The sequence below is a fragment of the Halichoerus grypus genome, chromosome 1 (assembly GCF_964656455.1).
Source record: "Halichoerus grypus chromosome 1, mHalGry1.hap1.1, whole genome shotgun sequence".
In the NCBI taxonomy this organism is placed as follows: domain Eukaryota; kingdom Metazoa; phylum Chordata; class Mammalia; order Carnivora; family Phocidae; genus Halichoerus; species Halichoerus grypus.
Genome location: NC_135712.1, coordinates 92,020,282 through 92,048,216, shown reverse-complemented (window position 1 = coordinate 92,048,216; position 27,935 = coordinate 92,020,282). Strand labels below are relative to the sequence as shown.

At 40.3% G+C, this 27,935-nt stretch overlaps 1 protein-coding gene and 1 pseudogene across 2 annotated transcripts in view; one reads left to right on the top strand and one right to left on the bottom strand.

The window, feature by feature from the left end:
* Positions 1-11,702, bottom strand: part of PLD1 (phospholipase D1) — a 193,483-nt gene extending 181,781 nt beyond the window's left edge. Inside the window, exon 1 of one of the 2 annotated variants that reach the window (XM_078069248.1) lies at positions 11,598-11,702. The gene's annotated coding sequence lies outside the window, so the exon portion shown is untranslated. The remainder of the gene's footprint in view (positions 1-11,597) is intronic. The other variant, XM_078069241.1, reaches the window with a different exon arrangement.
* A 7,432-nt stretch (positions 11,703-19,134) lies between these two features.
* LOC118525109 (large ribosomal subunit protein eL31-like) lies at positions 19,135-23,127 on the top strand (annotated as a pseudogene).
* Positions 23,128-27,935: the final 4,808 nt, after the last annotated feature.

The following is a 27,935-nucleotide window of genomic DNA, read 5'->3' as shown; positions in this document are numbered from 1 at the left end:
GTGGAGTTGGTCCAGGAGGCTTACTTAGAGATGTCCTGCTTGTGGAAAAGGAGATCCTGCAAGAACTGAAGAATAATCAGCCACTGAACTTGTGCGCCTCAAATGTCTCACCAGGACTATGAAAGAGTAAATTATGCTCACAGAGTGGAGTTAGAGGCGGACTCAGAAAGTTGTCTTTTCTAAAAACATACCATATTGTAGCTATCTTTCTTTTAAATGCATATTTTTAAGGAAGCAGCTTTTGACCAAAACATCTGCAAATACCTTAATAATGTGAAAAAAAAAGCTGGCATTTACTGATGTAAGTTTCTAAATTTCTCACTTATTTATTTTGGGCTTCCTATTTAAAGTTGACTAAAGTTGGTTAAATTTTTTGAGAGTTTATTCTTCTTCTCTCAATCTTTAAAGGCTTACTACTCCTTAAGTGCCATTCTTCCTTACGTTTTGTGATGGCTGTCATGTGAGCCATCACATGGGTAAACCCATTTTCCATTTTTTTCATGACTCATTTGTAAAACGATACATAAATGGAAGTATCACTGAGCCCTTAAAATGTGAAACCTAAAGACACTCTAAAGGGAAGGGAAAAGTGCTCAGGCTACTGAGTCCAGGTAACGCTCACCCATACAGGAGTAAGACTGTCCTTTTGTTGTATAATCAGCCACAGCAGGAAAGTGGGCTTGATAAGATAAAAGGGGACCAGTTAAATGCTGTGGGAGGCATTGCAAATCTAAATGATGAGAATGTGCTCAGTAAATTATGATCACTTAAACATCCTCCACTAATGTAATTCTAAACTCATTTTTGCAGCATTAAGCAGTGCATCTACGTTTTGAAGAAAACCAAGCCTCTGTTTTGGGAAACGTTCTCCAAGCCTACCCTCTGAGGAGAAGAGGCTCCAGGGTGCCTGGAGAGCCCAGAGGCTAATTCAGAGCCTAAAGACTCTCAGTTGAGGGGGGCACCATCCTCTCTGCCCTGGGGCTGTGATACCTGCCTGGCACATCAGCTCTGGGGACGTGGTAAAGAGACTCCCAAGGCTAAAGAAGCCAGGCCTTATCTGAAGCAATGTATCTCCATCCCTGCCCCAGACCGATCTTGGCTTAGGTGCTATGACAAAGAAAAAAAAATCATATTCATTTCTGGTCATTCCTGCTCATTTTATCATTTTAGTTATAGACAAATTTCATAGCCTCTCTAGGTCCTTGGCCCTAGGAAATCACCGTGTAACGAAACGTTTACCATATAGAAGTCATCAGATTAACGGTCTATGACTTAGAGAATAAACAAATTAAATTGAGAAAAGAAATCCTGGGTGGAATCAGAAGATAGTATTAATATAGGCACCAGTTTGATGAGAAAGAATGAGAATTGAATGTCCGATCTGGTTGTGTTAAAATAATTCTAATTACAGGCAATTAAGTGAGGTGCTTATCCTTTATGCTTAACTTGTGCTTAATTATTATGCAATATAATAATGACTTCTCAACATGTTCTAAATTAATACTGTTATTCTTTATGGGATTGCAATAGTAAACCCCTTCTGCCTGTCTAGCCAGATGTCAAGATCCAGCTCTGGATCCTACTGGGAACTGATTCACAGGCCCAAGTTCACTTGGCCACTTACAGGGTCAGCCATGCTGGAATGGGCCTCACACTCTTTGTAGGAGGACTAAGTCCTCAGTGGGGCATCAGAGCACTAGGGCTACGTGGGTAACTCACTGCACACTAAGCCACTAACCAATACCGGACTCAGAAGCATCTCTCTGGCCCAAATGGCCAGGTCATCTGGTCTCCACATATAATTGCCCACAACTTTGATTTTAAAAAAGGAGAACTTGCCTGCAAATAAAACCACTCTCTAAAGTATTTCTGTGTGTGTGAACTGGGACAGAAACAAGAACGCCTAAAAGCACTGAATTTTAGAACAAAATTAATTAATAAAATACAAAAGAAAATCTAGAACACTAAAAGAAGTAAATGGAATGAAATATTTTTAGGATGCTTTTCCTTTATTTTAAGCCAGGTCAATAGGCAGGTAAGGACACGTTAGACTTTTAGATGTTTTAAAAAGAGGTGAGATATAAGTTTACATACAGTCTCTTTAACTTTATTCTTTAATAGAGAAAAATACTACACACCGGAGATTTGTCTTAAAAAACAGAAAGCATGGAAGACTGGTGTGGGGGGTCCTGTAAGAAGTCTACCATTCTCTCAGCAGTAAGACAGTATGCTGAGCAGCATTTTCAAAGTTTCTAGTTAAGGAAAATCTAAAGAAAAAAAGATAGGAAGACCAAACATTACTCTTAAACCCATGTATGTTAGTCCACTTCCTAAGGAGTTTTTAAAAGACAGATGCCTGCAGGGGCACCTGGGTGGCTCAGTGGGTTAAGCACCTAACTCTTGGTTTCAGCTCAGGTCATGATCTCCGGGTCCTGAGATCAAGCCCTGGGTCAGGCTCCGTGCTCAGCAGGGAGCCCGCTAGAGATTCTCTCTCACCCTCTCCATCTCCCCTCCCCCCAATTATGCTTTTTAAATAAATACATACATACATACATACATACATACATACATAAAATCTTTAAAAGACAGATGACTACAAATCTCCCTAGAGTTGATCTCAGCAATAATTTAAAATACTGAGAGCAAACTCAGTATACAGTAGGGCAAAAGATGCCATTTGACCTCCACTCCTCAAAAAAACCACTGAAATACATATATTTTAACTTTACTCCTACAAAAAATTTTTTAAAAATCTAAGTGATAATTTCTTCTTTATTGCTCCAAATCAATAAATGCATAAATAGGATATTTAAAGGGGAAAAAAAAGAGGTAAAGATTAAAAAAAAAAAAACAATAGTTTTCTAACATTTTTAAATAACAGGATTTTATTTGTTTGAATAAAATTCCTAAAAAAGCCAAATATAAGTAAATAACTGTACTGGATTATATAATCGAAAGTATAAGATAAATATCCATGTGTCCGCACTGATATAAATAAGTAATTGAATAACTACATAAATAAACAAATAAGGATGAAAAGATAAATCTCCCATGCAGACACAATCTAAATAATTTATAGAGCTACTACCCTTTCTAGGAGGTGGAGCATAACTTCTCATCTCAATAGTGTGGGCTGCACACAGTGACTTCTTTCCAAAGGGTTCAGTATTGAAAAGGGGAAAATAAATAACTTGGCTATGGAGAATCCTAACAAACACTCCCTCAGCCAAGTCATCAAAATTACCATCAGGAATAATACATCATGTTGATAATGCATGCCCTTGATACAATGTGATGAGAATGGTATTTTACCTCTCAAAACCCATAATCCCAGTCTAATCAGGAGAAAAAATCATTAAAATTTATGCCTGAGGGACATTTTACAAAATACCAGTACCCCTTTAGACAGTCAAGGTCATCAAAAACATGGGAAAGTCTGAGAAACAATCACAGGCAAGAGAAGCCCAAGCAGACAGGACTACTAAATGTAGCAGGGTATCCTGGATAGGGTACTGGAATAGGAAAAGGATACTAGGAAAAAGCTAAGGAAATCTGAATAAAGTATGGACTTTAGTTAATAATGCATTAATATTGGTTCATTAATTCTAACAAATGTACCATCCTAGTGTAAGATGTTAATAACAGAGGAAACCATAACTTACCCACGTACACCATCTTTGCAACTTTTCTGTAAATCTAAAAAGCTTATTGGGGCACATGGGTGCCTCCATCTGTTGAGCATCTGCCTTCGGCTCAGGTCATGATCCCAGAGTCCTGGGATCGAGCCCCATGTCCAGGCTCCCTGCTCAGCAGGGAGTCTGCTTCTCCCTCTGCTCCTCCCCCCACTCGTGTTCTCTCTCTCTCTCGCTCACTCTCTTTCTCAAATAAATAAACAGAAAATCTTAAAAAAAAATAAAAATAAAAAGCTTATTTTTAAAAAGGCAAATATACAAAATTATGGGTTTTTAATGAGATGCTTTAGGTGTAAGTGGGGTTTAGAGAAGCTCCAGAACTCTGTTCCCTGCCTCCTGACCCCAGCCCAGCTCCAATCCTAGCCTGCCCCTGAAACATAGAGCAGCTCGAAAACCACTATCTTAAAAAGCTGGGACATGTTATCATTACAAAATGCCAGCCCGTTCCAGGTGGTGGGGCAGGCGTCAGCTGCATGACTCAGTCCTGCCTTCAGCTGACCGAATGACTTAGACCACAAGCCCCAGGCAGGTAGAACCACATCTTACACGCACGAGCACATGCTGAGCACTGACGGCATCGAAGGACTCTGCTTCATAAACTCTCCAACAGCAGCATGAGCAGGAACCACTGCAAACACGGGGTGACACCTTTCACCGTCAACCCTATTAGCCTTCTCGGCAATAGATCTGCAAAAATTACCTCGCCATTAGTCAAGCCTGTTCAGTGCCTTCTGGTGAGATCAGACAGGGCAAACCTCTCCAACATGCATTTCTGGCCACCTGGTATCTTACAGAGTGATGCACACGCCCCAGGTTCCCCTCACCCTGCCAAAACTGCCCCTCCTAGCACTCAAAGAAGGGGGAAACAGGAGTTTCCCAAAATTGATCAGGTTTACTTTACAGTACTTTCATGCTTAATTGTCACAGATTATTCACCCATGGGACAGGTGGGTGCAACTGAATCAAATCCTTATAAGCTCTCTGAAAATGAAAGGTGACATTCACATAGAAAGCCACAGATTTTATTTCCCACTGGTCAGCAGTGACCCTTTTTCCAAATGGCAGTAACACTCCGCAATGAATCATTGCCATGAACATGATAATATTGGCAGGGTCAGAGAAGAACAATTAGGAGAGCAGTTGGAACCATTTGGGAAACCAGGGTTCCAACTAACATCATACACTCATAACAGCAATTTGGAGAGGCATTCCCTTAACAAGTAATTAGTGAGCCAGGCAAGTCCCTGTTGTCACAGAGCTTTTACATTCTTACATAGAAAACTTGGTATTCAAGAAAACAAGCCTGGAAGAAGAATTCAGATACAGATAAGTGCTGGGATAAAAATAACCCATAATAATGGGCTAGGAGGGATGAGTCGGTGGGCAAAGCAATGCAGACTGAGTGGGGAAGCAGTTCTCACGGTCAGGGAAAGCCTTTCTAGGGAGGTAACATTTGAACTTTTTCTCATGGACCTAAATGTTAAAAAGATGCAAGCCATGCAGGGCCTTAGGACAAGGGTGTCCCAGGCAGAGGGAACAGCGCCAGGCAAAGGCCCTATGGTGGAACCCAGCTTGGAGTGTTTCAGAAACAGAACCCTTCTGACAATCCCAAGAGATGGGCAGTGGCAGTTCGGAAAGGTGAAAACTGAGGCAATGCCTTCACATCTGCTCCTAGGAGCCCTGGGGTTCCAGAGCTGAGGGGCAGCTGGTGCCAAGTGGTGGTCAGGGAGGGAAGACTGGAGGAGGCAGCTGGCTCACTGTCCCCATCTAGGAACTGTCAAGAAGAACAACTCTCCTTTGGGTATTTTACACACTGGGATTTCACAGAAGAGCTCCTTCAGAAAAGTGGTTCTTAGGGGTGGGGATGGAGAATGGTAACTGTAATTTTTTTTAAAGCATGAAAATAGCTGGTCCAGGTTGTTGACGAACAGTCTATATTTCCATCCATGATTCGTGCAGATATGTATTACCCACACCCTTATAAAGATAATGGTCCAGCAATGCCCTTCTCCCATATAATGTGAAGCTGAAGAATGTGACGGGAAGGGTGTTTTTCTGACATACCATGAGCTAGTTCACTCCTACCTGGAGAATATACTCTGTTCTTCTTAATTCTAAATACATTTTAAAAGCACACCTCTATGCATACACTCATTGGTAAAGAGCAATAAATTGTGCTTCTCCTATTAAATACTATGCTTCTATTAAACGAATCAGGGTTCTTCTATTACTTGCCATGCTACACTTACGGATTAAGAAAAACCAAATTTTCTAGCTAATGTCAAAACCTATACCCTAAAAGTATAATTATCAACGGCATACAGTTCATTCTCTCTAGTTATAACCAGCTTTGCTGCCAGAATCTTCCCACTACTTCTCATCACTGGGGTCTCATGAAATCTCACTCTCATTCAAGATTTCCTCCCAGGCAAAATTCATTTCTCCCTCAGCCGTATTCCCATTAGGACCACATCATCATGTCTACTCTAGCAGCAATTCCAGTTTGCTTGGTTATTTATGGATGTCACTCCTACACAATTTGGGACAGAGACAGGAGGGCAATGTGTGAAAGAGGGGACCGAACATTTCCTGTGCCATTTCTATGTTCCAAGCTCTATGCTAAACACTTCCTAGGCACTGTTTCCTGCAGTCTTCACAACAGTCCTCTGACACAGGTATGACTTTTATCCCTGTTTTACAGATGGAGAAACTAAGGCATAGAGAATTTTGAAGTTACTTGTCTTACACCACATGGTGCTAGAGTCCTCTGGATCTGAATCCAAGCTCTCTGGCCTAAGGCTGAGGCCCATAGTCATTATCTCTCCCAGTGGGGACTTTGTGGAGCCCAGCTGTGCCTTACAAGCCTCACAGACCTGCTTTGCTTAGTCAGTGCCCCATCACCCTGCATTTCCCACCACAAGAGTAGCAGGCTGGTGTTGGGATTGAGGCGAGGTAAGGGTTGGGGTTAGAGTCCTTGCTCCATGTTCCTAGTTTTGAAATATCACCATCTACATATCCCAACAGGTGGGTTTTTCCTTAGGATAAAAGGATTCTGGCTGGATTTCCCCTCTCCTTTTTCTGTTTTGCTGTGGTGGTAGTGGTTCTTTTTGACATCACAATCATGTTAATATCACAAATATACTTCATCTCCAAATCCTGTACCCTAACCGTGGCTTCTACGTTTTTATTCCAAAGCGGGAATAATGGTGAGGTTTTTAAAACAATGTCAGATTTCATCTTCAATTTGTTATTCTTCCTACTCAGCCCTTTTTATCAAATTTCCCACTTTGGGTTCTGCATATTCATATCACCACTCCTCCATACATCTGGAACTGTTTTCCTGCTCCAAGCCATGGAACCCCCATCCCAATTCATTGCTACCTCTCCAATCTCATTTCAAAGGACTCTTTCATCAAAACTTGGGTAGAGAACATTGCAGAAAAAAAGGCCAAAAAAAAAAAAAAAATGAGTACAGATGATAAATCCCATAGACTGTTCACTCCACATCTACAAATGTATTTGTAAGAATAGTTAAATGGCACGGTAGAACAAATAACTAAGTAAAACATTAGCCATAAAAACCTTCTTTTTGGGAAATATCTGTATGTTTTGAATAAAATGAATCACACCATCTTCCTTCATCCATTAAATGCACCTTTTCATTCAGCTCACAACTATTGTTCACCACAATGGACACTGGAGACACAAAAATGGCAAAAACACAGCCTATGGCCCCTAGGACCTTTCCCTCTCACAGGGAAGATAGATAACGAAGAAAACAAGTGCAAACCTAGTGATTCCAATATCATGCTCTATATAAAATCCATGCATACAAAAGTGGTACAAACAAAAATAGACTGGATTGGTATGAAGATCCCCAGCAAGGGCTAAAGAGTCCCCTGATATCTCATTGTCCCCATCCTTTGTTGATTAACAATGGTTTTAGTGCTCGCTTTGGCAGCACATATACTAAAAATGATTAACAATGGTTTTAAGCAACATTAAAGTCACTTCAAGATAAACCAAAGGAAAGATACTTTTCAACTCCGTTTGGCATCTCAAAGGGCATTAGGAGGTAACACACTGAAACGCAGCCTTGTAGAAAGAACTGGTAAGGTTTTAGCACTGTCTTCTCCTTCTGCATGCCCTCTTCCACCTCCTCCTCTCCCTGCCCACCATTTTTCTTTTCCTGTGTTTGGTCCTTATTCTCCCTCGTCTAAATGTACATCTCTAAAAGCTGACTTTGGGGGAAAAAAATCACTGTTGAATAGTGAAGTTTGATTTTCCTGTTCTTAATATAAAGTTTGTCAGTTTATGCCCTTAGTTGCATCTCTCTCTATCTCAACAAAAGGACCAACCAAATGAAGTTATTTTTATTTCCATGTTGCTCTTGGCTGATTTTCTTTCATGCGTCAGAGGTTTTCAAAAGGTTCCCAACTCGAGATCCAAAAAGCTCAAAAAACGATTGAGTACAGAATAAATCTATTCCCTTCATGCCGAGGGGAGCCCAGGGCCACAAGCATCACCAACAACTGGGGAAGGAATCTGGGATCCGGAGCCCTAAGCAGCAAGCCTTCCCATGGCCCACAGTTGGCCATAAGCTTCTGCTCCGTGCACCCCTGACATCCCCCAGGACTTAACTTAGCAGATGAGCTCCAGAATGGTCAAAATGATTATTAAAATACTGAAGCATTTCCCCCGATTGGCAAATACTCCCCTCCTCCCCCCCCCCAAAAAGAACAAAACAAAACACACACCGTGGCCTTTCCAGACCTTCCCAGGATCCCTATCCCAACCTCCTCAATCAGGAGGTAAGGCTTCGTTAGCCCAATAGAAGGTTTGCAGGACCCTGACCTGGAAATATTGGACATAACCAAACTCCCCTTTAAGTTCCTCTTCTGAAAAATGAGGGAGTCGAACTGATTTTCTGATTGCAATTATGTCAAATTATTTCTCCCTAAGGACAAGGACAAGCTAGGAATATCACAACCTGAAAAAAGTTTGTTAGGAGGATGGAATCTCAGGTTCTACTGTACTGGTGATAGAGCCATGCCCAGATGCCCAGATTCTGGGTACAGGCTGCCGGAGATGGGACTCCAGCTCTGCCATATGCTAGCTGTATGATCTCTCTGTGCTTCCAATCACATCATCTATAAAACGGAGATGATATTATTACCTATTTCCCAGGTAATTAAAGGAGGATTAAATGTGTTCGCGTTTGTAAAATGCATAGAAATAGTGCCAGGCACGTAGTAAGAGCTATACAAATATTGGTTAAATAAACCGATCATTTTCTTCTGTCCCTGCAATGTGTGTTTAATAAATTCAAAAATTAAGAAAATTTCACAACAGAAAGAGAAAAAAAAAAAAAAAAACCCTGTGACACTACGAAACACTTACATAACATACACTATTGTTGAATGACCCGGCACGAAACATCTGGGATCCAGATATTACACTGCACTGTGAATTTAAGGAAATCAACACACTGGAATGCATTCCCACTGCAACAAAAGATATGATTTGTACAACTCTTTTTCTAATCAGGAAAGTCACGGGCTTACGGGAAATTTAGGTTATAAGTTTCTCATTTTCATTCTGCAACAACATTTATCCACAGCCCAGCTGGAGAATACATTTTATTGTGTGGTGCTAAGACTTAAAGGATTGTAAACATACAACCAGGCCTGGCACGGGGACAGCTGTCTCCTGAACACAATGACTCAGACCAACTGTGAGTTTAAAGAGCCACATCTCATGTGCTGAGTCCTCTAGCATCAATGTTTAGTAAACACCTGGAGTGCAGAAGAAATAGCTATACCCAACAGCTAGCTTGGGCAAAACTGCTTCTAGTTACTAAAAAGGTGCCATGATCAGAGCTCAAGCATCATTTAGATACATGCTACTGCACAGCTAAAGGAGACAAAAGTATTTCAATGTTCTGTGAGATATTAAGGGGAGGAAACTATCAACAACAATAACTCCCTCCTGGATTCCTCCCTCTCCATAACTAAACCTCACAATACTTTTATATGCAAATTTAAATAGTTCACCAGCTTATCCTTCTATAGTAATGTCGCAGATCTTTCTTGATGGAGATAAGACTGACTAAACACAAACACTGGCTGTGGCTTTTCACCTTTCCTCTTTAAAAGTGCATTTCTGTAAAGCTATGAGAAGGAACTCAAACTCTGCTTCATGAGAAAACTAAAGCCTGCAGCACAATCATTGTCATCAAAATGTTCTGAAAACCCTGTAAGAAAGAAGAACAGTGTTCTGTGGATGGACAGTGGAGATGGAAGCACAACAATGAGAAAGTACTTAATGCGACTGAACTGTATGCTTACAAATGGTGAAAGGGGCAAATTTTATGTGATGTATTTACCACAATAAAAATAAAACAACTTAAAAAAACTCTAGAAGAGTTAAAGGTAAATGAATTTCATAATAAATTCTAATTAAGAAACCCACACTTGGTCATCAGACAACTTCCAAGGAGCAGGGTCTTCCACTAGCCAGTTTTAAGTGAATCAACAAACCTAAATGAGCTTTATACAGCACTTATCACTGTGATTAATAAATACTCTGACATCAGGGACAAACATGGTAAAGACACATCTTCCTCAAATCCTTAACTACTCCTGCTTTTTATATGGATTGTGAGTTATACTGGATCCTGAAAAGACACACTAGGAGCTCGCACAATTAGTTGAAAGATCCCCAAACAACCTTTAGAGGCTGTAGACAAATTCAAGCTAAAAGCCAGTGTACAAATTCACTGGTATGTACCTTACAAAACATTTAATACTGAAAGATCTTTATTCAAACAGGCAATATGTAAATGTGGTTTCTGCGAACAGTTCAAGCTGTAGATTCTTTTCATTCTTTACGCTTTCATTACACCACCATTAATTAGCCCTTTTAACGCATCACAAATGTCTCTGGGTACCTAGTCTCCCAAAAGCCCTCAGAAGGCCCACAAGGAGTTATCGCAACTGAAATTGGCAGACCTGGCAGATAAAGTTAATGGAACTCTCTATTCTGGGAAAAGACCTAGGGATGATCAAACACAGAAATCCTGTGGTCTTAAGCATCTACCTGCGTCTAGTACTTCCCAGAGTAAGTAAAGGAGGCAATAAACCGAGACTTGGAGAAGAAGCAAACATAGGCGTGGCGGTAGTTCCGGCAGTTCTGAAGGGCGTCACAAGATCCTATCCAACGCTGGGAGCACCCCGCTCCTGGATCTGAGACTTGGGTCCCAAACACCTCGAGTTGGAGTGAGAAAAACAAGCCCTTTAACACACGCCTCGCTCCTGGCCCCCTTGCCCTTGCCCGACTCCAGCGTCATCACCTCGTGGGCGCACAGAGCATCTGTGCGCCCGCACGCCCAGGACCGTGCATCTGGCAGGCTGGGCTCTAAGCCTCGGAGCGCAGCATTTCCTGGTTGGTCCGGGACGCTGGTCCCCTAGCGCCGCCATCCCCGCCATCCCGCAGCGCACGCGAACCCCCAGCGCGCGAGAGGACCCGGGCGCACCAGCCCCACTGCACAGGCGAGGCCCGCGGTGCACCCTGAGGGCACGCCCCCAGTATCCCCTGGAGCCCGCCGGGCTCTGCGCTCCAGGCAGCGCCCGCCCTGGCAAAAGCGCGCGCCGAAGTTGGTCGGCGTCGACTCTGCGAGAACCCGGCCCGAAGGCGCGCACAGGAGGCCCCCGGGCCGCCAGGGAGGCTGGTCCCGCGGGGCCGCCCGGCGCTGGCGCCCGCCGCCAACGCCTCTGCCAAGGTCCCGTCCGAGCTGGGCGGGGAGCGGCCAGCTGCGCGGGGTCGGTGGGAGGGACGGAGGGCGAGGGCAGCGGAAATCAGACGCCCGCGGGAGCCTGGCGCGCCTGGCGGCGGCGCGGCTCCTACCTGTGGGACGAAGGCGGCCGCGGGCACCTGCGCGGTGACGGCGGATTCTCCGGGCTCGGGTGCAGCTGGCACGGCTGGAGGCGCGGGAGGAGGGGAGGGGGGAGACCGCGCTGCGCCGCCGCCCGGAACTCGCCGCCCGGATTCGCCCCGGCCTGGCAGGGGTGGGGCGAGGCGGTGCCGGGTCCGGGTGCGTCGCGGCGCAGGCTGGCCGCCCCCGCGGGGACAAGGAGGGTTCTGCCGGCCGGGCCTCTATCCTCGTTCCGGTTTCTTCTTCTCTCTTCTCCCAGAGTGTCGTGACTCAACCGCATCAACCTACGGAATGTTCACTAGCATTAATGTTATTATTCTCAGGAACGCTTAAGCCACCAAGTGCCCAGGCACCGTTCCAGGAGCTTTGCCGGTGTTAGCCTACCTCGTCTACTGCAAAGTGTAGGGAAACACGGGTCGAAAAGGTGAAATAACTGGCTTGAGGTGACACAGTTAAGAAGTAGGAGCCTTGATAACATCACCTATCAGCCTTCTTCCAACTTCCTAGACTGGTGTTGCTGCTAATTTATAGGTAAGGAAACTGAGGCCCAGGAAAGTGAAGTAACCAGCGTAAGGTCACACAATTTAGAGAACACGGGAATTTGTGCCTTGATGTCTTTAAAACGCAAGCTAATTCAGAAATCTTAGCATAAAATAGTAAGTCGGGAGTAAAACATGGAAAGTTCTCATTCTGCCCATGGAACTGTACAAATACAGCAATTTTTATGTTTTTAGTCCACCTAGAATAAAGTCTTAAAAGAAAGAGAACCTGTTATCTTGTGGTTTGACTAGCAGGCCATTTGGAATAAAGTTTTGAATATAAGCCAGCCCAGCCTCATTACACAATATTACATTGGGCCAAGGCCGAAGTAAGCAATCCCTCCACATACCCCAAACTGTTAATAATGATGGCCACTTTAAAGCACTTAGTGGATATTGCACAGCTGAGACTGGCCGAGTTACATAATGTCTTACTGCAAACATGGAACTACATGAAATGAAAAATATAATGTTCCAGTCCAGGGAAAGGAAGGGGGGTGAAATTGCAGTCTGGAACTCTTTTTCCTGTAACTTATAGTTGCTCATCCCTCCCAAGACTACATTTTTTTGTCTTGAGCACATCTTTTCCTAATGATAGAGGAGTCACGCAGCCGTCACTCTTTCCTTGTTGACAGAAATGATTGATGTCTTTTAAATCCTAGAATACTGACAGACTTTTACAATTAAACACATGGCCCTCTGAGCAAACGGAGTATTGCCTAAGAAGAGTTTGGCCAGTGTAAGACAGGCATGTTACTGAAAGGCTGAATACTCTTTCCTCTTCTTCTTTCTCAAGTTTTATTAGTCACAGATGATTTGGTAAGTATTCTACACACAATTAACTGCACTCTTACAAGCTTGTCTTTAGAAATTATAATGTTTTTGATTGAGAAGCAACAGGCTATAAAACTGCATCCCAAATTCTTAAGTGTCATCATTAAAACATTTGGCACTAACCTACAATAGGTCTTTCTATTAACTATAATTAAAAATAAAATTATTTAAGTGCCTTCCCAATAATTGAATTTCTGCTTCCCTGTGCTAGAGGAATCAAATAGTAAAAGGCCGTTGTGGACTGCCAAAGAGAAGTTTTAGATATAGTATGATTCTGTATGTAATTATTTCTATTTTCCTGAGTGGTTTGCTGATTGTTTGTTTTTGCTGTTATTTTTCCCAAATCTTGCCTATCTTCAGAGATGTCAAGAAAAAAATGACAACAAAATCCTATTATATATCCATCTGGATACACATTTGGCATTTTTATCAGACAAATGATATTCTAAATCCTCTTTAATTTTCATCTTTTCTTCTCAGTATAAAAGTGCCCATTTTTTATAATTTCCACATTTTTATAAAAATACAGAATTTTGGAGATAACAGAAAACAAATTTTTTAAATTAAAATTACCTATAACCCCCCCCCCCAACATATTACCCCATTGTTAACATTTTGGTGTATTCCTTTCTTGTTCATGTTCTATACATAAACAAATGTTTATTACAAAATTAACACCATGCTGTACAAGTTAGAGTCCTGCTTGTCTCATTGCTTGAATATTTATAAGTTGAGTATTTCTTACTCTAATTTTTTAAACATAATTTTTAATGGTTTAAAAATATTCCAGCCATTTTTAAATCTATTTATCTATTGATGGCTTTGAGGATGTTCCCAGACCTTTGGGCAGTTTACAAACATGCTGGAATGAACACTGTAAATACCAATCTTTATTGAGATCTCTAAATTCCTAGGAGAGAGTCCTGAAAGTGGAACTATTGGGTCAACATTTATAAATATTTCAAAGCTCTGTGAGATGTTGCAAAGATCTTCCAATATTAAGTATCATTTGCTTATATTTGAAAATGTGATGGATCAAAATCATATCTTGTTTTAATCAGCACTATTCAATAACAATAATGATGAACACTATTTTTTCATGTTTACTATTTGTACTATTGACTGAGAATGATATATTAGTGTCTGTTGCCTGATTTTTTTAAATTTTTTTATTGTTATGTTAACCCCCATACTTTACATCATTAGTTTTAGATATAGTGTTCCATGATTCATTGTTTGTGCATAACACCCAGTGCTCCATGCAGAACGTGCCCTCCTTAATACCCATCACCAGGCTAACCCATCCCCCCCTGTTGCCTGATTTTTTATGTAATATTATTGCTCTTTTTGTTAATTTGCATTAATACTTTTAATAGAAGCATATTATTTATATATACATAAACATTACTTATAGAACACTCTATAAAATATAATGAATACTAATACACATATTATTTATAGATTGCTCTATAAAATTTGCACACCAATGTACTCCCCCAGATTTTCCCTCATGGTATTTTTTTTATATGTACAATGCTGTCCAAATCATCTAGGTCAGTTTGGGATGCCCAGCATCGATCATCTTTTATAATAGTCCCATTTTCTCTCTTTTTCTTTTTTTCTTTTGGGGGGGGAGGTGGGGCAGAGAGAATCTCAAGCAGGCTCCACACCCAGCACGGAGCCGGACGCAGGGCTTGATGTCACCACCCTGAGATCATGACCTGAGCTGAAATCAAGAGTCAGGCATTTAACTGACTGAGCCACCCAGGCACCCCTGATAGTTCCATTTTCTTATAGAGCACCTCTCCCCAAATGTGTATAGTCTCAGCAAGAGAGCAATTTGGGGCAGTAGTCTCCAAGGCAAAGGGCAGATCCTTCCTCTGATTCCCACCACCACTCCATTTACCCCAAAAGCCAGGTGGACCGAATCTCAAGGAACGAGGGAACAGATGATGTTTGGGGTAGGACTCACTGAGCAGAGGCAGAAGCAGCTCCAGCAGCAGCTTTGCCCTGACCAGGGCAACCCAGTGAGAGACAGTTTCCTACTTCCTGATTTTTTTGTTTTTAACCTTCTGCACTTCCTTAGTATTTGCTGTTCCCAGCCTTGCCTTAAGTCTGTGAGCCCCTGGTGCTCTCCTCTTTCAGATAGCAAGAGTCTGCATCCATTGTTTGCTTCACTGACATAACCTGTATGATTTCTCTGTCTTTCAGTCCACCTGATAGTCCCCTGATTAGCAACCATTCACTCCATTTATAAACATTTAATTATTAATGCTAATTAACTAACCACAGCACATACCGACTCTGAAAACACAGAGTACGGAGGAAGATATTTTATCCTTGATCACCTGCTGACATAAATCAATTCAGCCATCATAACAGTGACAGAAAGATGAGAACAGTGTGGTTATCAAGACTTAAAATTTTTAACAATGTCTGACCATGGCTAAAACCAAAAATCTCAAGAGAGAATGAGGAACAGAGTACATATTACCAAGGTATGTGAAAGCTCTGCGTCTCTATATCTTCATTTTAGCTTTCTGTGGCTCATGCATGTTCTATAATTTCTCCCAACCCAATGTTCAGCTTGTGGGCTGTCTAGCACATGACTGTTTAAAAAGGGGCCACCCTTGACACCTCCAGCCCCAACTCAAACACCTGAGATGAATCTTCACAGTTGCCCTCAGCCAGTCCCTTTGAAGGGTTGTCTTATCCAACAGTCGTTAAATCTAATAACTTGTTTAAAATATCTCTATATTTTCAATGTTTACTTGCTGTTTAAAATTGTACTCATTTTTGGGCCCCTAAGTGGCTCAGTCAGTTAAACGTCTGCCTTAGTTTCAGGTCACATGATCCCAGGGTCCTGGGATTGAGCCCCATGTCGGGCTCTCTGCTCAGCGGGGAGCAAGCTTCTCCCTCTGCTCCCCAATTGCGCTCTCTCTTGTTCTTTCTCTGTTGCTCTCTCTCAAATAAATAAATAAAATCTTTAAAAATTAATAGGTAGATAAATAAATAAATAGAATTGTGCTCATTTTCATGGATTTGTACATATGTATAAGGTAGCATGATTATGAAATAAGAAAACTTACAAAATAAAAGAGTAAATATTTGTTTAGAACAGTACAAGTGTATGTCAATTGATTGCTACAATTGTACTGAAGTAACTACAGAAGCAACTGTACTCAGTTTCCCAAAAATCCATAAGTTGCACAGTAAAAAAATGATCCCAAGAAAGTAATGGCTCTAGGAACCCAAGAAAAACAACCTATTTTTTTCAAAGCGACTTTATCCAAACATACTCGTGTATTTTTGACTTTTAGACTTAACATCAAATACAAGTATTTATCTATTCATTCATCCTGAAAACCTACTGTATTTCAGGTACTGTTATAGGAGCTGAGGATACTGCATGAACAGAACTGAAGCCTCTGCTTTTCTGTAGGAAGACAGACCTGAAATACAGAGGAAATGCTGGGTACAGTGAAGAACTATAAACCAGGGTAAACAAAAAAGCTTCCCCAGTGGGGGTGGGGGAGATGGACAGGGAAGGCTTCTCTGATAAGATAACATTGGAGCAGAACAAAAGGAGCAAGCCTTGCATATGCCTGAGGACAGATCATCTAGGCAGAGGGACTAGGAGGTACAAAGGCCATGAGGTGGAAGTTGTTTGGTGTTTTCAAGGAAGGGTAAGGAGGCAAAGGTGAATAGAGTGGTGTGAGCAAGGAGAAAAGTAACAGAGAATGGAATCAGAGGGACAACAGGGAGCAAGTTCCTAAAAGGAAGAAGTCTGAATTTAATGTCAATTGATGTAGAAAGCTGCGAGCCAACGAATGACACGTCTGACTCGTTTCAGAAGGACCACACTGACCGCTGTATGGAGAATAGACTGCATGGGGGTGAGGGTAGAAGCTTGAAGACACAGCAACTGTTCAAGCAAGGGTGGACTCGAGCGGGAGTCGTGGAGGTGTTGGAAGTGGTCAGATTCTGTATCTTGGTAGGGTTAGGAAAGAAACCAATATTCAGAAAATCAAATATTCAGGATGAGCCTTAGTTGGCAAGGATATCTGTTACTATTTCCTGATGATAAAAAGTTCATGGGGAGATGGATTAGTGAAGGCCTCAGTGGGGCCAGTTAGTTGCATTAGTGTTGCACTTTTTATCTTCAGCTAGGCAAATGTTCTATTTGTTTGTGACATGTAAGTCTGAGCTCTTGCAGTTTTGCCCTGTAGAACTTAGTTCTACCACCTTCAGACCAGTTCCTGTACCATACATATTCCCATTTCAAAATTACAGACAGATTTCCTTCCCATCAAGTTTTTGACTCAGCCTTCACCTAAATAAACATAGAACCAATTCAGCCTTTTAGCTCCTAACTGCAGTTCTGGTTGAAATCAGATATGACACCTTTAGCTTCAAAATCATCTAGCTTCAGACTCCCTTCTTCTTCATTCTAATTAGCATTCTTTTCATTCTTTAAGAGAAATAGTTCTACAAACACTTGTTTGGCTTTATACTTTCCTAATCCAGTTTAGATTTAGAAAGTTATGTTTGTCATACCAGCAAATGTTTTTGCTTAGAATAGAAATAGAAGGACTTGTTATAAAAGATTTCTTTAATGATAGTAAGAAAGGCGAAACTTCCCAGGGTGAGAGCCACTTGGAACCCTGCCCGTGTGCCTTCTAATCTTTTAGAACCTCCACAGAGAATTATGGAAGTGTTTTCTTGGCAAACATTTGCTAACAGCTAAGGGGTTTGGAAAACATTTTCATCTCCCTGCAACATTTTTCATTTTCTAGGAGAAATGCAATCCTATGGATGGACACTCACTCTAAATTGTTGCTGGTATAGGTTCTCACACTTGAACAGTCTGTAGAATCGGATAGGCACTTTCGAACTCATGCCTTTGGCTAATCTGTAATGCCAGTCAGGACTCCCCTATGCTCACACCCCAGATAGGTATAAGCAGCTCTCAAAAACCTCTTAGCTTGCAGCTTCAGTTGAGTTCAAAGTGTTCCCAGGAATCAGAACTTCCCTGTAAGGACAAAGTGGAATGAATGAATGAATGGTTTCTTTATTAGGACAATTTATTTGGCTTACATTTTAATTTTGACTTACAGACCCTCTGCCCAAAGATGTAACTGCACTATCCTTATAACAACAAAAAAATCAGGGAGCAAATTTCACAATTATAGACCCTTAATATAAAAATACAATGAAAAAGACCCCTGCATAACATCAAAAATACTTTCCAATTCTTTACTCATCTCCTGTTCACTGCTGGGAATCTGCACAGGCCCATAGGCTCCAAAACCCTTAGGACCAGAAAAAATTAAGATACTCAGAATTTTATAAATTTGGGAAAATTCATATAGCATATATGATATTTTACCCCCAGCAAGGCCTGGGCTAGCACCCCATAATTGAACGCTTTATAGTTCTGCAGCAAAAGATGTAATAAGCACACTGCATGGAAAAATAAAGACTGTTAATAGCCTTAAATCAATGCAGGTCAGGTTTTGCTGTCAAGTGAGTTATGAACAAAACTTGATTTTCAGAGTTTTTTGAGTTTTAGAATTGCGGATAAGGCATCAGGGAGACCTGAATTAAAGCAGAATTGAATAGACTCTACAGTCAAAGAACACTTTAAAAGCCTTTTCCTACTCTCACCGATTCATTCAGTATCTTAAGGAACAGTATTGGGGCGCCTGGGTGGCTCAGACGGTTAAGCGTCTGCCTTCGGCTCAGGTCATGATCCCAGGGTCCTGGGATCGAGTCCCGCATCGGGCTCCCTGCTCCTTGGGAGCCTGCTTCTCCCTCTGCCTCTCTCTCTCTGTCTCTCATGAATAAATAAAGAAAAAATCTTTAAAAAAAAAAAAAAAAAGGAACAGTATTTTCTTGCCAACTAATCAGAGGTTAGTTTTTGTAGTTTTATAGTTTTTATAGTTTTAACAATTGTAGTTAGCAAGGAGATCCAAACCCCATTTGATAGTCATTTGGGGGAAGATTTCTAAAATGAATTAGTAATGTCTACCTCCAAGTTTTTTAAAGTGGGCAGATATGAGCATTTTTACAGATGACACGTTTTTCTCAAGCCAGTCAGTTAGGAAGGAAGCACTTGCAAAGGTGTGTTATCATTATGTTCACACCACAGTCCAACTTTCCTTCAAAAGCAGAAATTCGGGGCGCCTGGGTGACTCAGTTGGTTAGGCGTCTGCCTTCGGCTCAGGTCATGATCCCAGGGTCCTGGGATGGAGCCCCGCATCAGGCTCCCTGCTCCGCGGAAGCCTGCTTCTCCCTCTCCCACTCCCCTGCTTGTGTTCCCTCTCTCACTGTGTCTCTCTCTGTCAAATAAAAAAAAGGTTAAAAAATCTTAAAAAAAAAAAAAGGCAGAAACTCTCACTTGCAATCAAAGCAACACTTTTATTTCGAAGGTATAAGGTATTTTAAAATTCTGCTGTCCTATCACAGAATTGCTAGGCACTTGTTATCCTAGAATAGACGGAATGTGGAACACTAGTGTTTTTAAAAATAAGAACATGTAATTCCTTTAAATTGGACTGTTCTGCAAGGTACTCAGCCATGATGAAATTGGAGACCTTGTCCATGATACAAAATGTTTTCAACATCATTCATCATCTACCAAGAACAGTGAATAGTTTACAATAGTTTAAAGACCTGGCTTTTGGACTGTTAGCTCTATCAGTGACATCTTGTAGCAATTTGTACACTTCTAGCTTCACTTCCTTTGCTGCAAGAGCTTCTTACCTCTGAATGACACAGTGAATAAACTTATTTTTGAAGCTATTTCTGTATCTTTATCCCAGAATACAAATTTTACTCCAGACAAAGCAGTTCTTCCATCAGTGGTGACATTGACACAGTTTTTCCAATAAACTTTGTTTTTGTTATGGAAATCATATATGTTGGGAATATATTTTTCTCTGTCAGTACATCTTCCTATTATCCAGCAGCTCTCAGCCCCTATCAGAGCAACACACCCTGTGTATTGTGGCAACATCCTCTTTATTATCTTTAAATGGAATTAATTCATAGTTTCAAAAACCACATATAATGTATTGGCAATAAAGGAGAGGTAAGAGAAAGTAAGTTATAGTAAAATAGACTATTTCTCAATATGTAAAATTTTCAGACAAACCACACTAGAAGACATGAATAAAAGGATCAGATGTTGGTACTACCTATAGTGAATACGTTTTTATCTAAGACAGATTTCCATCTAACTGTTGTCTACAGAATTGCTCCTCAAATTTTGATGTGCATACAAGTCACCCGTGGTTCTTGTTAAAATATGGATTCAGATTTCACAAGTCTAGGACAGAGCATTTCCACTAGGTTCACAAGTGATTACTGGTCCCCTCAAACCTGGACATCTTGAATAGAGAGGGTCAACACAATTTCTTTATGCTGACATTTGGATGTGACAGTTACAGCTGTTGACGGATAAAGGTGTTGCCGTGAGTGACATAATTTTCCAAATAGCCTCAAATCAATTCAGGTCAGATTTTGCTGCCAAGTGAGTTACAAACAATCAGCTCATGATTAATGACTGGACAAGAGTTCTTGGTAAATAACTCTTAGCAAAGTTCCAAAGTACAGTTTTTCCTCAATTTGTACACTGGTTACATTCTCCAAAACTGCAATGTATATGAAAAGTGTGCAAACAATATTTTGAATTTATACATAAAACCATTTAGGTTCTAGGCTATTAGCAGGTTTTTCACTTGCATGCATGCCCAGTAAGACCTTTGGAAGTCGTGTGGGACAAAGGACAACTTTTCATTGTACAAAACCATTCCACACATAGCAGACTTCTAGCATCCCTGGCTTCCACCCATTACAGGCCAGCAAGTGGCCCCCAATCACTGTTGATCAAAAACACCCCCCATTTCCAGAATATTCCAGTGAGGCAGGCAGTATGACCTCTGCTGATTGATTGCCACTGCTTAAGTGAAACTCAAAAATTACTTTTAGCATTTAATTAAAGTGGAATCCAACAGAAATGCAGACATTATAGAAACATTCATTCTTTCCTCCAGCTGTATAGCAAGCCCCCCACACTGTGTAATTTGTTCTAATACTGGTTTCTCAAATTCTTCCACAATTTGATTTATGCATCTTCCACAATTACTTGCTGATGTTTGGTTGCTGTATTGTTTTCCTCACATTCTTTTAATTATTTTTACTTCAAGAAAAACTTGAGGGAGGATGCCTGCATCTACCAAAATATTTTATTGAAACAATTTGCTTCTTGGGGCACCTGGGTGGCTCAGTGGGTTAAGCGTATGACTCTTGATTTCAACTCAGGTCATGATCTCAGGGTCATGACATCAAGCCCTGCATCAGCTTCTGCCCTGGGCATGAAGCCTGCTTGGGATTCTCTCTCTCCCTCTCCCTCAGCCCCACCCCTTGCCCCTGTTCACACATGCACGCTCTCTCTCTCAAAAATAAACAAATAAATAAATAAATAACAATTTTCTTTTTATTAATAAATAACAATTTAATCTTTTCTTCCTACTCTTCTGAAAGTTGTAAGACAAGTTATCTCCTTTGGGTTGTACAGTTTATTTATTTTTAAAGATTTTTTTCATTCGAGACACAGAGATACAGAGAGAGAGAGAGAGAGCATGAGCAGGGGGAGAAGCAGAGGAAGGGGGAGAAGCAGGCTCCCCGCTGAGCAGGGAGCCCGATGCGGGGCTTGATCCCAAGATCCTGGGACCATGACCCGAGCCGAAGGCAGATGCTTAACCATCTGAGCCACCCAGGTGCCCCATGGGTTGTACAGTTTAATGTTTGCTCTCAGAAATTCTGATTTTTAGGTAATAAATAAATTACAGAGTGTATTCTTATGTTAATCCTATTCTTACATAATCACTGTAAGAAAATTTCTATAGGCTTCAATCTTATGCAAATAGGTTGGTTAATATATAATATATACAAACCAAGGAATCTTTTCTCATCACTTTGTTTACAAAGCAAGAACTTTAAGAAGTCTGTTAGGCTAACACTTAACAGAGATTGATATTTGCAATAAATGTTAAAATGCAATTTAGGTTCAATAGTTAAAAATGAGGAATATATTAACTTCTTTTTTTTCTTCGAGCTTTGTTTTTATATAATTAAGCTAGCTGTACACCAATTATAGCATGTGGATAGTAAGCAATATAAATTCTTAATTTTACACAAATTACATATGGATCACCAAAATTTTGCATATAAATACTGAAGACAACAATGAATAAGTTAAAATCTGTTCAAAGAAATAAAACGAAGCAACTAGTTATGTACAAGGGAACACGCATAAGGCTATCAACTGATTTTTCAGTAGAAAGTCTGCAGGCTAGAAAGGAGTGGCACGATATAGTCAAAGTGAGGAAAGGAAAAAAACTTACAGCCAAGAATATTCTGCCTGGCAAGGTTATTATTCAGAATTGAAGGAGAGATAAAGAGTTTCCGAGGCAAACAAAAGTTAGAGGAATTTATCACAACTAAGCCATCCTTACTGGCTTAAGTGGAAAAGAAAAAGCCTAAGTAGAAGAAAATTATGAAAGCAAAAATTTCATTGGTAAAAGCAAACATAGTAAAGGTAGTGGTTCAATCACTTGTAAAGCCTTTAAAAAAAAAAAAAGACAAAAGTGGTAAAAGCAGCTCTATCTATAGAATTAGTGAAGGAGGTGACGCTACTTTCCTGCTCCCACAATACCTCTCACTTTTCCTTTCCAACCAGGGCCTGGCAGAATGGCTTCCACAAAGAAGGGTGGCAGGAAGAAGGGCCGTTCTACCATCAACAAAGTAGTGACCAGAGAATACACCGTCCACATTCACAAGCACATCCATAGAGTGAGTTTCAAGAAGTGTATCCCTTGGGCACTCAAAGAGATCCAGAAATTTGCTCTGAAGGAGGTGGGAGCTCCAGGTATGTGCATTGACACCAGCCTCAACAAAGCTGTCTGGGCCAAAGGAATAAGGAATGTTCCATACCACATTCATACACTTGTCCAGAAAACATAACAAGGATGAAGATTCATCAAGCAAGCTCTATACATTGGTTACCTATGTACCTGTCACCATTTTCAAAAATCTACAGACAGTTAATGTGGATGAAAACTAATCACTGATTGTCAATAAAGGTATAAAACTGCAACAACAACAAAAAAAATTAGTTAAGAATACAAAATAAAAAGATGTAAAATATGACATCAAATTCATAAATTGTGGTGGAGGGAGTAAAAATGTAGTGCTTTTAGAATATGTTTGAATTTAAGTGATTTAAACTTAAAATAGACTGCTATCTATAGGATATTATATGTGAACCTCATAGGAACCACGAACTAAAAACCTATAATAGATAAACAAAAAATAGGGGCACCTGGGCAGCTCAGTCAGGTAAGCATCTGCCTATGGCTCAGGTCATGATCCCAGGGTCCTGGGATCAAGCCCCGCATCGGGCTCCCTGCTCCTTAGGGAGCCTGCTTCTCCCTCTCCCTCTGCCTGCTTCTTCCCCTGCTTGTGCTCTCTCTCTGTCAAATAAATAAATAAAATCTTTTTTAAAAATAAGCAAAAAATAGGGGCACCTGGGTGGCTCAGTTGGTTAAGCGTCTGCCTTTGGCTCAGGTCATGGTCCCAGGGGTCCTGGGATCGAGCCCTACATCGGGCTCCCTGCTCAGCGAGAAGCCTGCTTCTCCCTCTCCCGCTCCCCCTGCTTGTTTCTCTCTCTCACTGTGTCTCTCTCTGTCAAATAAATAAAATCTTAAAAAAAAAAAAGCAAAAAATAAAGAGTCAGAATATCATTAAAGAAAGTCATCAAATCACAAGAATAGAGAGCAAGAGAAGAAGAAATAGGGAAAAACTACAAAATTAACCAGAAACAATTAACAAAATGGTAACAAGTACATACTTTTCAATAATTACTTTAAATGTAAATGGACTAAATGCTCTTATCATATGCTCTATATCAAAGATATAGAGTGACTAAGTGGTTAAAAAAACAAGATCCATCTATATGCTCCCTACAAGAGACTCACTTCAGAACTAAAGACACATAAAGACTGAAAGTGAAAGGATAGAAAAAGATTTCATGCAATGGAAACAAACTAACAAGCTGGGGTAGCAATAGTTGTATCAGACAAAATAGACTTTAAAACAAACTAGCAAGAGATCAAGAAGGGCATTACATAATGACAAAGGGATCAATCCAACAAGAAGATATAACAATTATAAATATCTATGCACCTAATATTAGGAGAACCTAAATACATAAAGCAAATATTAACATAAAAAGAGAAACTAACAGTAATACAATAATAATAGGGGACTTTAAGACCCCACTTACATCAGTGGATAGATCATCCAGATGGAAAATTAATAAAGAAAGAGTGGTTTTGAACAATACATTAGAAGCAGATGAACTTAACAGATATATACAGAACATTCCATCCAAAAACAGCAGAATATACATTCTTTTCAAGTGCACATGGAATGTTCTCCAGAATAGATCGCATGTCAGGCTACAAAAGAGTCTCAATAAATTTAAGATTGAAATCATATTAAGCATCTTTTCTGACCACAACAGTATGAAACTAGAAATCATTTAAGAGAAAAAACAAACAAACAAACAAAAAAAACAAGAAAAACAAACACATAGAGGCTAAACAACATGCTACTAAACAATCAATGGGTCAATGAAGAAATTAAAGAGAAAATTTCTAAAATACCTGGAGACAAATGAAAACGGATACAGAACATTCCAAAATCTTTGGTACACAACAAGTGTAGTCCTAAGAGGGAGTTTACAGTGATACTGACCTACCTCAAGAAACAAGAAAAATCTTAAATAAACAATCTAGCTTTACACCTAAATTAATTCAAAAAAGAATAAAGCCCAAAGTTAGTAAAGCACTGCCTTTTTTGTCTGGCTTATTTCACTTAGAGTAATGTCCTAAAGTATCATGCACACTGTGGCATATTACAGAATTTCCTTCCTTTTTAAGACTGAATAGTATTCCATCATATATGTTATAACATATGTTATATATAATATAACATATATATGTTATATCACACTTTGCATTTTGGTAGGTTTTGTGTTTCTAGTAATTTGTTCATTTCATCTAGGTTATCCAATTTTTTGATGCACATTGTTTAGTACTCTCTTATAATTCTGTTTCTGCAGAATTGATAGTATTGTCCCCACTTTCAACTCTGATTTTAGTAACTTGGGTTTCCCCTCTTTTTTGTTTTCTTACTCCATCTAGCTAAAGGTTGTCAACTTTGTTGATCTTTTCAAAGAACCAACTTTGGTTTCATTGATTTTCTCCATTGTTTTTTTCATCTCTATTTCACTTATCTCTGCTCTAAAATTTAGTATTTCCTTCCTTCTGCTAGCTTTGCATTTAGTTTGTTCTTCTTTTTCTAGTTGCCTAAGTTGTAAAGTCAGGTTGTCAATTTGAGATCAGGAAGTGTCTATTTTTTTTCTTAGCATTTACAACAGCCCAAAATGGAAACCCTGAATATACTCACACACAAACTCTAAACATTAGAAAAGCAGATTTCAAGATACATTTAGAGAAATTCTGACATGATTGCATAGGAAGAGACTCTTCAAGGAATGTTCTTGGAGTTTCTTGGTCCTCCAAAGTAGAGATAGAAAAGATGGAAAGAGGGACCCAAAATTCAAGAGTAAGAATTTTATTAGAAAGTCTCAAGCCGTGAATAAGGGGACTCATGATAAAGACTAAGTTCAAATTTAAAAGACTATTTCCTAAAGTAATAGTTGGAGCAAGAAATAGGAAGAAGAAGAAATGAAATCATTGCTGGGTCAAACCGGGCAAAGAGAAAGCAAAACAATTTTATTTCTATTTAAGCCTTGTCTTTATGAAAGGGAATAACTTTCAAGCTGAAAAATAGAGAGCAGCCACAAGGGTTAAAGCTAAGATAAGTGAAGAATCAGATAAGAAGAGAACTCTTAACTCCTCTAAGTTCCAGTTTCTAAACAGAGATGTTTGACATTCCAGGATACTAAAAATATTGTAGTTGCAATTGCAGAGTCTGTGCTTGATAATGAGTCAGGAAGAAGATGAAGATCACCAGGAGACTGGAAAACGAAAACTTATGTCCAAGTGTTCAGCAAGAAAAAAAAAATGTGACTCTAGGTAATATGAACTAATTATTCAGCCATAATTTATTGAACACCTAACCTATGCTAAACACTGAGCACGGTTTGGGGACTACAAGAAGAAAGTAGAATCCCTAGCCTACAGGTAGCTTACATTCTAGCAGGGGACCCAGATTGGAACATGAAAAGTTACAGTGCTGCAGTAGAGATCAGTGTTAGAGTCAAGTGGGTACTGTGCAAGTCAGGGAGGGACAGCCTAACCCTACCTCGAGAGAGGCAGACAAGGCTTGGGTGCAGATAGAGAGACTGACATTCACCAGCTGATGGGTGGAAATGCTAGGGAAGAAGAATGAGGAAAAAGTAGGGAGAACGTGGGATGGAAGTTTCCTCTGATGGGTGAAGAAGAAAGACTATCTTCAGAGTGGGGGACGTTCTGGCAACAGTCACCTTAAGCTGGGCTTCTGGGTCATATGTCAGACTAAACATCTATATATTGGAGGGCAGATGACAATGGTTTCACTTGGGGGTCAAATTCATTTGACATAAGTAGGGCTTTAAACCAATGAAAGTTGAGTTATCTGTTCCTCTGATATTATTCAGAGCCATTGGAGAGAGCACTGTGTCAAGTGGGTCAAAGCCTTGGCCACAGAAGGGTACAACCTCGAGGCAGTTGACTGACCACTATTGGTTGGTGGTTTCCACTGGACATCACAAGAATACCTAGGTACTGACTTGGCACCCATGCAGCTCCCTTGTGCAGATGACAGACTGAAGTGGGTTTCATGATGGTGATATCTCCAAGTCTACACCTCAGCCTTCCTTGACTTCCTCTGACTTGTTCAAGAATACTCTCTGCAAGTATGTATGCAGATGTTTCTATTTTACAGTTAGTCTTGCAGTTTTTGACCTTAAGGGTCAAAATTCTCTTCAATTTTTTCTGGTTTTGTTGCACTCATATCCCCTCAAAGCGCTCCGTTACTATTGTTTAATTCTTTGAGCTGGGGGAAGGGAAAGCAACAGGGGACTGAATAAGATGTGTGCATGGGAGAGGACAAGAGAGGGGAGTGGAGATAGGAAGCCAGCTGAAAGGAAATTAACCAACCTGTTTATGGGGCAAAGTAGTGAGATTTTGAGTGGCTTTTGTTTTCTTTTTTATGCAACTACTTTTAAAAAAACCTGTTTGCAAAGAGCCACTTAGTACTTTTATAAACAGAAAACTACTCATGAATATTATTATTTTTCTCAGATGAGGAAGAATCACAATGAGCTAGCAAGAGTTCCCCAGAAATTAGTTTAAGCCTGATATAATATTTGGATAGAGCTATTGGGTGGATAAATCAGGGGGATGCATGGTATTTCTAATTATTTTATTACATGGAACCAAAATTGATTGAATAATCATATCCAAAAAGTGTTTATTATAATGTGTGACTATCGACCTAAGCAATGCTTCTAGTGGGTTGCCACAAGACTCCACATAGCTTCATCTAATACCTTACATGAAAATAACTAATTTGTGTTTATGAAATTTGCAGATGGAAACTGAGGGAACATATCAGAATCGAGATTCACAATGACTTCAATAGAATGGGCGAGCAGGTCAAATTACTGAGATACCATGCTGTGATAAGTGTCCAGTTTGACAAATCAGCTCTCCACGTCTGGGATGGGACACAACTGGAGAGAGAGTGGGTACAAAACCCCAAGAGTTGACCCACCTGCAGGCTCAGGATGATCTGCAAGCACTTCCCTGGCCCAAAGCTACTGTGATGTTAAGCAGCATTAATGAAAATGCCACACCTGGA